The sequence below is a fragment of the Peromyscus maniculatus genome, chromosome 11 (genome assembly GCF_049852395.1).
Source record: "Peromyscus maniculatus bairdii isolate BWxNUB_F1_BW_parent chromosome 11, HU_Pman_BW_mat_3.1, whole genome shotgun sequence".
Classification (NCBI taxonomy): domain Eukaryota; kingdom Metazoa; phylum Chordata; class Mammalia; order Rodentia; family Cricetidae; genus Peromyscus; species Peromyscus maniculatus.
In genome coordinates this window covers 32337560-32351580 of record NC_134862.1, presented here as the reverse complement: position 1 = coordinate 32351580, position 14021 = coordinate 32337560, and the positions used below count along the sequence as shown (strand labels likewise).

The window sequence follows — 14021 nt, the reverse complement described above, 5'->3', positions numbered from 1 at the left end:
ATACAGCTTCACAGAGTTAAATAAATGCAACATAAACAAATGTAACACACCTTAAAATAATATTCTATAACACATTGGAATTATTTTGGAAGAGTTAGAATACTTCAATCATGATATCTAGGAAACTCCTATTTTGGGTTTATGTCATTATGATTCTTTCTTCCATGAACCTCAGAATAGTGGTTCATATAGCACAACATATAACCAGATCTCAAGGTGTATACCTATCATTCCAGCTTCTAAGAAACTAAGGAAGAAAGGACTGTAAGCTTGAGGCAATTCTGACCATCTTAGTAAGATCCTTACTCAAAATTAAATTTTCAAAAGGGGACTGGTATGTTCCTCAGTGGTAGAACACTTACAAAACACACCTAGACCCCTTATTCAACTACCAACACTGAAACAATATCAAACAGCTTATAAAACTCAAATATTCATCAATAATAGGATAGGTAAATACCACATATATGTATCTTATAAAACTACATATTTGTTAAGTGTTTTGTATGCATGTGTAATAACTTGGCTGAAGCTCACATGATAATATAATGTCGAATAAATGTTATCATAGAAGCACTATGGTTCTTGGAACTTACAGAAGAATATACAAGAGGAAGTGGCATGTTATTTTAAGATGGAAAATACATCATGAAAGATAAAAACTATGCCAAGAAGAAACATTTAAGGGATTTTACAGGCATTCATGATTACAATGAACTGTAACAGATATTGGAGGGTCTCTGACTCTGTTGTGCTGCTCACATAGCAGGTGATTATCAACTCCTGTGTAAAAGAACTAGAAAGACACCAGCTTCAGGGCTTTCACAGAAGATCAGGGAATGCTGATGGCAGAGACAGAGTGTGCCTGGCCTGAAAGGAATGAAGAGAGTCTAATGAGACACCTATGCCTCTTTCTTTAGCTATCACCCTATCAAAACAATAGACCCCAAGGAATTGGAATTTCCCAGGAATCTAGTTTAAATAATTAGGGAAAGCCCAATGCCACCTGCAAAGAGATTAACAACCCTGAAGGAGAGATGATCCTAGACTCTGATTGGTCAGTGGTGGGCTAGGTGGGTCACACCATGACTAGGATCGCTCAGATGTGCAATCTTCTTGTCCTTTATTTCAACCCAGCCTCATGTCAAGACCCCAGGATAAACTTGGAGGGGTCACTGGGCCTCTTTGTTCCTTTTCCAAAGTGGCCACATTGAGTAAATCTCCCCTGCTTCTCATCATCAGTTTGTGTTTAACTGCACTTTTAAGGATGGGTGACGAAGTCTGGCTTGTTAAGGCTGCCAGGTTCAGACTCTGACCCTGACAACTCTCAAAGCAGACAGCATTCATCTACATGGCTCTCTAATAATTCTGTGCCTCCCAGGTACCTACAAATTTTGCACAATCCTGTGCCATGGAGAGTCATGTCCAGTTTACAGTCTATGCCTATTTACTCACAGAGATCTGCCTGGCTCTGCCTCCCAAGTGCTTCACATTCTATAAGATGAGGGCAGGGGAGATAATTGTCAGAACATTTGTATTTGGGGTGACATTCAGATTCAAATGTTTCCTTCTGTCCAACAAATCCATGTCTGTCTTAAGGCTCAGGGAATGTAGGCAGCATAGTGAACACTTATTCATAAAATATTTGCCTTCATTATTGTTGCTGCCATTTTGTTAATTTTTTTGAGATTGGCTCATGTTGGTCTTGAACTTACTGTGTAACCAAGGATGACCTTGAACTTTGCTCCTCCTGCCTCTACCTCTTAAGTGCTGGTATTACAATTATGTAACAGAAAGACTGGTTTATAAGGTCTTGGGGGTTGAACTCCCAGGGTTCATGCATGCTGGCAAGCATTCTATCAACACACCGGCATTGCCTTCCCAGAATACCTGCATTAATACAATTAATCAAGAATGTTTCAATGGAAAGTTCTCCTTACCCATTTCTATGATTCTACAGCCTGTTGCTGCTTTGAATCAGGTGTACTCATCCAGGGTTTGAGTGTGTCGAGTTACTTTTGTTTAAGGTCAGTGGCAGTAGACTCTGCTGGCAGCCTTTGCAAAGAGTAGATGGTAAATTGAGGGAAAGATATTTTTCAGCTTCAGTGTTTCGCTAACCTTTACTGATCCTGACACAGGGCTGTCAGACTCAGACATCCTCCAATCAATAACTATCGTTCAAAGAACAAGAGCCCCTAAGTATTATGCACAGCACTGTGCTTAAGACTGGCACCCAAGCTCTGGGTGAGTGTCCCCAGACACTCAGAAATCAATTGTCAAGGCTGCTTCTGGCAGGTGTGGGATATCAACTTCTTGGTCTCCAGAGAGGAGCAGCCCTCAGACTCCACTGCCTGCTCTCTGCCCTAAGTGATCTTACATCATCTCATCCCTCTTTCTTTCTCTGTCAATAATGCTCCTGTCTCTGGTGGCTGAAGAAAGGTCAGAAAAGTATTTTTTTTCTATGAATGCTATCAGGCTTAGAATTCCTGAAAGATTTTAAGTTTTGAAAACCTGTGTCAGGGGGATACATCTCTGCTCTGTAAGGGCTTTTGTAGATGGGGAAGGCTGGTTTTATAGTTTTAGATCTTTCTTTTTTTATTTTCTTTAAAATCTGCCTCCCAGTTTGTCTGGCTGAGTAGACCAAACACAATGAACAATGAAATACAAAGGTTGCCCAAAGCCCTCCAAGTTGTTGGGGAGCCAACTACTTCAGACTCCTGGTTCATCCCAGGTTAGAAAAGCCTGGTGAGAATCCTGAGGACCCAGTGATGGTGTCTGTGTCTCTAAGCAACAGGATGCTTTGAGTTGAAGATAATATTATAGAGACCTTATTCCCCTAGAACAGAAGGAATTCAAATTAGGCAAAGCTCAGAGACCCTGAGGCCTGCCCCTCCAGCTAGACCTCCTTTTGATGAAAACTCTTCTGAGATGTATTACATCCTTTCTTAGCTTCCTAAGCTGAGGTTTAAAAATGTATCATCCTTGACACAAAATAGTCTGTGTGGGCACCTGGAATGGTTCATATTGCTCATCAGCTTGGCGGGACCTGGAGCCACCTAGGAGACAAGCCTCTGGGCCTGTCTGTAAGGGAGTTTCTTCTTTGGGTTGAGTGAGCGGGGAAGATTGAGCCAAGATGTTAGCAGCACTAAGAGCTAGGGGTTTGGAATGAATAAAAAGTAGGAAGTGGGTTGAACACAGCATTGATCTCTCTGCTTCCTGGCTGTGAGTGCACTGTGACCTCTGGCCTTAGGCTCCTGGTGCCACTAATGCCCCTTTGTGATGGACAGCACCCACACAACACCCCTTTGCTGCTTTTGGTTGCTGTTGTCAGGTCAGCACCCACAGCACACCCCTTTGCTGCTTTTGGTTGCTGTTGTCAGGTGTTCTGACATAGCAATGAGAACAATCCCTAGCTGAACAACCCGTTCTCAAGCTTACACATCACCACCTGTGCCCAGCCTGGTCCCACCACTCACTTTCACAAGCCAATTAAAAGAATCAGATTAGTTGCAGAAGACAGAAAAAAAAGGAGATTTATTTAATGTGGCCACATTAAGGAGAGGTCTGTCTTCAGGTTCCTGATGAATTTCTAAATGGTCTTATTAAATAAAAAATACAGAGCCAAATATAAGGGTGCAAGCCTTAGAGAGAGCAGGGAAATAGGGAGAGCCACCAGCCAACCTTACCTCATGAGCTCTGCAGCTTCCAAATGTGCATTGCTTCCTGTCTACCCATGCCTTTATTGCCTTCCTGTTCTGCCATCTGATTTGCTCTCTGTCTAGCTACATCATTTCCTCTTCCTGGCCAACTCTGTCATTTTATGTCTGTACAGGCCTCCAGAACTCTATGGTTGGTACTGGGATTAAAGGCGTGTGTCACCATGCTTGGCTCTGTTCCCCAGTGTGGCCATGAACACACAGAGACCCTGCCTGCTAAGTGATAGGCTTAAGGGCATGTGCTACCGCTGCCTGACTTCTTTGTTTACTTAAAATGGCTTGCTATTTCCTCTGATCTCCAGGCAAACTTTGTTTATTAAAGCACAAATAAAATATCACCAAATTTCAACACAAATAAAATATCACCATATTTCTTCTTTTTTGTCTACTAAAAATAAAAAAACAAAAAAAGGTATAACTAATATAGAAAACTATATACAATAAGTATAGTAAGTATAAGCCGGGCGTTGGTGGCGCACGCCTTTAATCCCAGCACTTGGGAGGCAGAGTCAGGCGGATCTCTGTGAGTTCGAGGCCAGCCTGGGCTACCAAGTGAGCTCCAGGAAAGGCGCAAAGCTACACAGAGAAACCCTGTCTCGAAAAACCAAAAAAAAAAAAAAAAAAAAAAAAAAAAAAAAAAAAAAAAAAAAAAAAAGTATAGTAAGTATAATATATATAAGCAATAAATACATCACCAATGTCTATTCCATTTGCATTTGACAAATTCAGAGAAAATATTTCATTATCTATCCTATTTTGGTGAGTTCAAAATGTACCTAATTTACTTTCTATCCTAACTTGTATTACAAACAGAAAACTATCTTATGATGTCTTTCATACTTACACACTTAACACCTCTTAGTGAGTTTCTTTTCTGAATTTCTTAAGAAGGAAAACTGTAACTATAGCTATTAATCTTCAGCTCCCTCAGAGACACAAGAAGGAAACAATACTACCTAGTAAAACAGGAAGTGAAAACAAGTGACTTCCAAAAAATGAATTATGACAGAAACAGCCAGCTTCCTGGACAGTCACCTGAGGGGTCTCCGCACACTGGGGCATCATTGTTGGCCTATAGGCTTAGCCTATCTGACAGACTCACTTGTGAAGTAGGATGTACATAAGGTCCACAGTTCAACCTCACATTCAGTGTGAGTATTCCATGTACCAGATAGACTTGAATTCTACCAGTGTCCTGTCATGATTCAGGATTTTAAATTCTTGGAAATTGCTGATATTTTTAGAATTTGGCTGCCCATTCTTCTCCACATCCCATTTTTTCTTGGCTTGTGGGTGGCTTCATCTCCTTTATTAAATGCCAGTCTACCATTGAGAGGTTAGACTCAGTCAGCCTAGTTACTCCTTTAATAATAACTGTTTCAGCTAATGTTCCACTGCATACCAGAAGCCATCAGTCCATTGCCTGTTCAGCTGCCTTCAATGAAAGGGACATTGTACCTTTTCCAGATTGCAAAGCCACTTTATTGATGGTGCCAATGTCAGCAGTCAATGTGAGGGCACTTTGTTGCCCAGTGGTTAACTTTTGCCACAATGAAAGTTAACTCCATATGCAGTTTCTTCAATACCCATATCTTTTTCTGAAGTGGATTGGTGCTGCCAGGAGCATACATGTCTCATAGTCATAAAAAAGAAAAAAAATCTATGTTATTAAAACATTAAAAAAAACATTTTAAATGCCATATTCTATAGATCTCTGAAGGGTTTGAAGATGACCTGTCTGTCTAAAATATATTTTTGCTTGACCTTGAAAACATACCTAATATGAATACAAGTTCAATTGTAATGTTTAACTACTAACTTTCATTTCTTTATATCCTAATAGTTGGTAATAATAACATTCAAGGATTAGCAAATTGCATTTACATTGTTAAATGAACTATATAGGTATAATATCTTGAACAAGATTAGAAATCTATGTACAGCATTTTTTAACAAGATCAATTTCAAATTTGTATCAATATATATAATTTGTATACAAATTATATAAAAATCCAATCCAATGTAAAATATTTAAACTAGTAGTTATCTTTTAAGAGTAAATTCAATAATCTACCTTTTTATCTGTATCATGTATATATCTTCTATTTTTTCTTTTCAGAGTAGATTTAATAATCTACCCTTTATTCTATCCTTTCTATATTTTTCAGAGTAGATTCAATAATCTACCTCTTGTGTATATCCTCTTTTTTTCTTTTCTTTTTTCCAAACAAGAACCTTAAATCTATTCTCCTTTGTTTAACTTCGTTCCTGACCCCTAACAATAACAGCTTGTAACCAACCATCCTAAACAATGACAATTATCCCAAACACAAAACTCAATGAAAGACCATAAACCACCTGCCCCACCTCTTGGGAAAGTGAGCATCGTGTTCCTAAAATTGTTTCCTACAGTTTGTGGGCAAAGGCATCTTTTAGGAAACCTGAAAGGAAAAATTTTGGGTTAATTGTCAATTCCTAGGAGAGGTAGCTATATTATTTGTTGTCCATTCTCTGCATAATGCAGAGGTGCAGAGCTTCTCTCAAATCCTTCTTCGAGTAGTTTGTGAAGCTGGACTTTCCAAGGGCTGGTTGATTCTTTAATATGCTGAGCAGTTAATTGCTCTTGTACCAGATCTTCCAAAGCCTGCAATTTCTCTGTTGTTAAATGTCATTACTGGACCCATACAGGCTTGTCTGTTAACCATTTTAAAGGTAGAGCTGTTGGTGTCTTTGAAAGATCAGAAAAAGTTGTTGTTTCCTGTTCTTGTATGGCTGTTGACTGTTCTTTATAATAATACCTCCTAATATTTCTCTCAGAAACATGTGTTAGTTTATGGTTTGTTTCTAGGATTGAAGGAATGTTAATCTGAGTATTCCATTGTTGTAATAGATCATGGCTCCATAAATTCATAGCTATATTAGCCACATATGGCTTTAATTTTTCTCTCTGTCCTTCTAGCCATATACATTGGCCATCTTGCACTCTGTTTCACTTGAGATAATGTTCCAATCCCTAATAGTTGGACATTTACCTCCTGAAGAGGCCAATTTGGATGTCAAAAATCTGGTGCAATTATTATAACATCCTCACCTATGTCTACCAATCCTTCCAAGAGAACATCATTTATTCATATTTTTAATTTTGGTCTTTGTTCATTTATAGAAGTTTGCCAAAAAATTGCTTTATGGCTTCTCCTGAATTTCCCGTTCTCTCTGCTACAGCTATTCTATCATCCTGAGCAGTCTGACTTAATTGCTCTGAGAAGGGGTTTCTTCTACTATAGCAGGAAAAGTCTGAACTGAATTTACTGTGGCGGCCTGCAAGAAGCCCCTCTGGGAGTATCCCCATGCAAGAGTCAAGGATTACCTTGTCTGTCACTTGTTGATTTATATTTGTTGGTCCAATGTTTACCCTTACCACACCTTTTGTATAATCCAGAAGGGTAGGGTGTCCTGTTGCCATTGTTCCTTGAAGAAACATTGTTTCTAGAAATGCTCTGTTTATAGTCCCTTTTCAAATGACCTTGTTTATCTCAACTAAAACATCTGACATTATTTTTCCTCAAAGCATTTGATATCACCTCTCCGATTCATATATCATAGTCATGAGACTCCATATTAATTGTGTCTCTGATCTAATCATATAAGGGTGCTGATCTTGCCTTTAATGGCCTGATTAGTATTTTATATGCTGCATTTGAATTCTCAAAAGCCAAAGATTCAATTATTACCTGTCTAGCTTCAGAATTTGGTATTATTCTATTTACTGCTGAAGACAAGCCTTTGAAAGGAATCTGTGAGGGATTTTTTTCAGGCCTTGTATAACTTTTGTAAATGATTCAACTTTCTTCCCTGCTTCCTCAATTCTATCTCATGCATTCATGGCTTCCATGCGGCATATAATTAAGGTTTGGTTATCATACGAACATTGTCTTAATTTTCACTAAGCTTTACATAAAATTTCAAGAATATGCATATCTAAGGAGTGCTAGTCAAGGTATGGTCCCACCTACTGGCCTGTTATTGTCCTGAACATCAGTTTCACCCAGTGTGGTAGTCTTGCAATGTTGTGCAGGATAATCATCTGAACCAAAATGTTGCCATCTTCAAAAGTTTGGCATAACCCTGCTTGCCAAAGATCATCACAGCTAGCCTTCTTGTAGATGTTTTCTTTTGGAAGGAAAGGGTCAAGAGAGTCATGAAACCCTTGCTTGAGTATCTAGCCACTCTTCCCAACCAATTGTATGCAATTCTTCCTTAAATGTACTTGGCCTCAGAATATCTGGGAAGAGCTAAAGAATGTAGGTGGGGAAGGATTAGGGGAGGAATTCTGTCTACACAGCTGTGGGGAATCATCATCCATGTTGGTTGCAGACCTTCAAGTGTGGATACTTCAAGGCACCTACTGTGCTGCCTATAATTCCTCCGTCACTCATGCTTTGTAAGTCTGATAAAATCATTGGTCCCCCAGAGTGAACTTTGGTACAATTGTACCTTATTTTTTTGTTGGCTCCTAGCTCAATACCTGTAGAGCAGTAGAACGTTTGATACTATGCATAAAACTAGTGTATGTGTACTTTTAAGGCAACACATTAATTCTGTTTTTCAATATACATAATTTCAGAATGATTTGTACTAGGTAATGCTTGCTATTAAGCACAATTACAAAGTATATATAGTGTTTTACCTCTAATTGCAATGCATCAATTTTCAGCCCCCTTTATATCTGCTAACGCCGTTCGTTATCTCTCAAGATGGTTCAGTGGCGAAAGGTCCTTGCTGCTGAGTTTGATTAACTGGGATTCCTGGACCCATTTGGTAAAAGGAAAGAACAGCTCCTAAAAGTTATTCTTGGACCTTGACATGTGATCCCTGGCCATGGCACATGTAGCAGTTTAAGCACATGCATGTTCATGCACATAGACCCAAAAACATACAAACACAAAGACACATACACACACACAAACATACACACACACACACACACACACACACACACACACCACAAACACTAAATAAATAAATCAATAAATATAAAGGTTTCATTTTAAGTTTAAAGAAACATTCTTTTTGTATAATTCCAGGTCATGGTGCTCTGTATCACCAGATCCAAGCAACTTGGTAATCAGCATAAAGTAACCCTGACCCACAGTTTTTATCTATGATTTTTAGTTTTTTCATGTACAGAAGACACATGAATATAATATAATACATTGCTGTGGATGTCTTTCTATATGCTGTGAACATGTGTTACTCTGATTGGTTGATAAATAAAGTCATTTGGCCTATGGCAAGGCATGTTATTGGCAGGCGGGAAATTCCAAACAGATAGGCAGGAAGAAAAAGGAGAGGCAAGGCAGATGCTGTAAGCTTCCAAGAAAGATGTAAAGATGCTGGTAAGCCACGAACCAAGTGGCAAAGTGTAGATTTATAGAAATGGGTTAATTTAAGATTTAGATCTAGCTAATGAGAAGCCTGAGCTATTAGGCCATACAGTTTGTAATTAATATAAGCCTCTGTGTGTTCATTTGGGTCTGAGCTGCTGCTGGACTGTGAGGACACGGGAGCTGGGTGGGCACAGGAAAAGTTTAAGTTACAATACATACATATATATATTAATATATATATATATGTATATATATGTATAAAACTTCATATCATTTCATATTCTGGCACTGTATGTGTTATTTCTTCCAAGAGGAAGCACACTTGATACTGTCATGGACACAGCACAAATGGAACTACCTTAGGTCCTGCTAACTGGTGAAGGATGTTCAGCATCTCAGACTGAACTGAACCCCTCCAAGCCTGCTTGGGCACATGCCAAAAGAGGATTTTGGTACTTTCTTGATCTTCTTGGTATAAAAACTAAACAACCCTCTACCAGGTTGTTGAGCTCACCTAGTTTTGTTAGCAACCTTATTGTAAGAAGGTCTCTAATGGTATGTTGAAGACTGGGCCATTCTGAATGTTTCTAAGCACCATCCCTGGAAGAGCCCATTGAAATACTTCTGACTTGTTTCCAAGCCCAATGGCCTTAGATCAATCCTTAAAGCCATGTGGTTGAAGGAGAGAACTAACTCCTGCTAATTGACTTCTGACCTCCACATGTACACCATGGTATGTGCATGAGCACTCACATGCAAAGAAATAAAAATGTAAAAAAATATTTTTAAAGATCCTGTCTTAGTTTGCAGTAAGAATAACCCAGTATTTCAGTAATGCATCTGACCAGAGAGGCTGAAATATGTTACAGAATATTTGTATCTGAAATAACAACAACAACAAAAGTTTAAAAAAGTTTCCTAAGTTGAGTTGTAGGAGCTATCCAAAAAGTGATCTCCCTGCACCTTTTAACTAATTTCATGTTAGGACACCTTTTCCCCCATAGATCACTGTTTGCCTTTTACATAAGAAACAAGGAATTAGATTATTTTGAGAAGCATTGCTTCTAAAGAACCAGAAAGTCTCCTGTATTCATCTTTGATGATGTATGAGTTACTTGGAAGTAATTTTGTTCAAAACACCTGAAAGAAGAAACTTAAGTGGGGAAGGGCTTATTTGGGCTTTTGATATCAGAAAGATTTCAGGCCATTGTTTTGTGAGAAAGTATGTCATTATCCCAAAGGCTCTTAGAATCTTGGTAGACAAGATGCCAAGAGCAGGCTAGAGCCAGGGATGGATCCAAACTTCAAAGACCAACCTACAGTGACTTTTTTCTGCCAGCCACAGCACTTCTAAAAGGCTCACTATCCTTCAAACAGTGTCATAAGCTGGAGAATGAGCCTTCAAAACAGGAGCCTGTGGGGACATTTCAAATCCAAGCCACACACATGACTTCCTATGTGATCTCTGCCCAGGAGCCTTGATTCAAAAGCAGGAAGCCAGGAAGTCATGCTACAAATTCAATAGATTCCTTTAACAGAAAAAAACAATGTGTGCACCATTTTTTCTTCTTCTTTTTATCAAAGTTTACCAATGGTTTGAAATACTAAAAATGTGCTAAAGTAAACTAAAACTCAATTAAATTTTCTTAAATCCTATTAAATGCATGTGCACATGTGTATATAGATTACCGATTATATTCCATCTAGAACTCTCCAGAAAAATGTAGAAAAGAAGTCAAACTTGTACTGATTGTAGAGGGAGAGAGAGGGTAGATAGATGATTAATAAATAGATACAAAGATAAATATATAGATGACAGTAGATGGTAGACAGATGGATGATACATTCTTTGCAAAGAGAATCCTTCTTCCACCATGTGGAGCACAGGGTATTGAACTCAGGTACCAGAATTGGCTGTAAGTATCTCTACCCACTAAGCCATCTATACCAAACCAAAAAAGTCATTTAATAGTTACTTTTATATTGATAAATGATAAGTCAAGATAGCTACTCACTAGCAACCAAAACAACTTTTCCTGGTTTGTTTGATTTCTTGGATCCTCTGCAGTGCATCCTTCTTTCTGCTCTATATCCCTGACTCCTAAATAGCATCTTTTCAGTATTTCAAGTCTATTTTCTTTGTTTCTACATAAAATTGTTGTTTGATGAGGGAAAGCATTACATATCCATCCTTGGAAAAAAATAAGAGTCTCCTGGTCTTATCAATCCTATTTAAATTTTGCTTGCATGTATTTGCTCTGTCAAAAATAAAGATATTGGGCTGGGGAGATGGCTCATTTGATGGAATGTTTGCCCTGTGAGTAAGAGGTCCTGAGCTTCACCCCTAAAACTCATGTGAAAATGCTAGATGTGGTGGCATACACTTGTAAACTCAGCGCTGGGGAGACATGGACATAAGGACACCTGAGACTCACTCTCTAGCCAGTTTAGCTAACTGGTCATCTCTAGGCCAATGAGAGACCCTGTCTCAAAAAAAGTGGACAGTGCTTGAGAAATACACACACACACACACACACACACACACACACACACACACACACACACACGCACACACACACACACCCCCCACCCATTGAACATTCTGACATGCACAAACTTATTCCTTCTCCATCTGGCTTCTCCATACCATAGTAAGGTGTAATTGGGATCCTATGCTGTAAAAGAAACAGAATTTACACAGACTCTTGTATTAGAAATTGTCCAAAGTGTTAACATTTGGTATTTGTGTGTTGTAAACAACTGAGTAGGAAGCCAAGAGAATATATTGTAGCTATCCCCAAAATAAAACACAGGCTTATATGTTGCTGGAGGGCTTCTCTCCAGGCTCCCCAAGCCCCGCAGTCCCACAATCCACGTATAAAATAATCACTCAGACACTTATATCACTTATAAACTGTATGGCCGTGGCAGGCTTCTTGCTAACTGTGCTTATAGCTTAAATTAGTCCATTTCCATAAATCTGTACCTTGCCACGTGGCTGGTGGCTTACCGGCATCTTCACATGCTGCTGGTCATGGCGGCAGCTGGCAGTCAGTCCTTCTGCCTTCCTGTCCTTTTATTTCTCCTCTCTGTTAGTCCCGCCTATCCTTCCTGCCTAGCCACGGCCGATCAGGTTTTATTTATTGATCAATCAGAACAACTTGACATACAGACCATCCCCCAGCACAGCCAAGTGCAGACCATCTCAGACACCTGCACTCAGGCCCATGGTCCTAATCATCCTCTATGCGGACCTGCTGGGTAACGCCACAAAGAACCCAAGAACGGGCTCCCACAGGACATACAGAACATCCCACAGCACTTATAGAAACATGTATGGTGCTGTTTTTGTTCCTTTTTAAATGATTTATTTTTAATGTGTGGTGTGTGTGTGTGTGTGTGTGTGTGTGTGTGTGTGTGTGTGTGTGTGTGCGCTTATGAATGTGTTCAAGCACCCATGGAGCCCAAGAAAGCACGGGTTCTTGCAACTGCAGTTTTAGTGGCTGTGAGGTCTTGGATATGAGAGCTGGGAATTGGAGTTGAGTTCTCTGCAAGAGCAGCAAGTGCTCTTCATCTCTTAAGTCCCCTGAACTAGTTTTTAAAAATTACCATAAACAGGAAAGTGGGAACACAGTCTCCCTCTTCCAAAAATGATGTAGCTAAGTTTCATACCTCTAGAGAAATTGCAGTGGTCAGCACATTGGGAGTGCAATGAAAGTCTCACCCTGGAAAAATCACCTTCTTGATCACTATCTCCTTTGCCAGGAAAGTACATCTGTGGTTTCAATAGCACGGCTACTATATCTAAATGTAGAACCCTCACAGATAAAATGAAAAATGTTCACTTCCTAATAATTTGCCCTGTTTGTTTTCTCTTAAACGATAAATGTTTCTGGTTTTATAATTTAGTCTTTTCCAAGAATGGCTAAAATATGTTGGATCCCTTCTAACCCACACTCTATTAAAAAGGATTGCATACTGATATTATATTGTCTTTGGTCTCACTTAGTGTAACAGACTCTTAAGTACTAATGCCAGCAAGCTCTCCCTTCTCACAGTATTCTACTTACATTTTTACTCTAATTGTGACTCTATAGCTCATTGTTCTATATGGAGTTACATACTATTGTGGTTTGAATGAGAAATGGTTCCCATAGGCTAATGAATTTGAACACTTGGACTGAGGTCTCCTACTGTGTCCCTAGTTCACCATTTGGGGATCTTTCTTCCTATACACTCTTGCGCGTGTTTATTCTACAAACATATAATCCAATATTTCAGAAAAACCTTCTGTAATGGTATTGCTATGTCATAGGGTTGTCATAGTTTTAAATTCAACCATCAAATAATGGCAAGTTGGGAGTGGGGGCTAGTGAGATACTGACTGACAGGAGGACAAGACTGCTCCAAGGTGTGGTTGAGGAGAAGGACTTGCCATTGGCCATGCCTCTCTTCCTCCCAGGCGTGAAGGAAGGAAGGAACTGAGGTCCTGTTATCAAAATACTCTGCTAGGAAGATCGGACTTCTGACATTTCTAGTCCCCATGGATCCTATCCACCCTGCCAATTAGACAGGCAATGATCTTTATGACCACAGAGAGGTGAAAGGGATGCAGAAACGGACTATGATGGCTAACCTTAGCCTCTAATGTAGTGACATTTTAGAACGGCTTTCTTTTGACTTTATTTTGATTAAATGGACCTCTATGGCTGCTGCTTACTATTCTGTACACATTCCACAGTATTTTCTCTATTATTTCTCAGATTTCTGACTCATATGTTTTACCACATATTCATACTTTACTCTTTTTTGCCTTTTCTTGGTTCTTTCTATTGACATTCTTGGCTTTAAACATAAACTGTACTTATCTTAACGGTATTCAAGCTTTTTGGAGTCTAAACCTTGTGGAAAGTGAATT

General features: G+C 39.2%; 1 non-coding gene across 1 annotated transcript; it reads right to left on the bottom strand.

Annotated features, from left to right (window-relative positions):
• Nucleotides 1-12718: 12718 nt before the first annotated feature.
• Nucleotides 12719-12876, bottom strand: LOC121821459 (U1 spliceosomal RNA). Its single transcript, XR_006062287.1, has one exon. It is a non-coding gene; the product is annotated as a U1 spliceosomal RNA (small nuclear RNA).
• Nucleotides 12877-14021: the final 1145 nt, after the last annotated feature.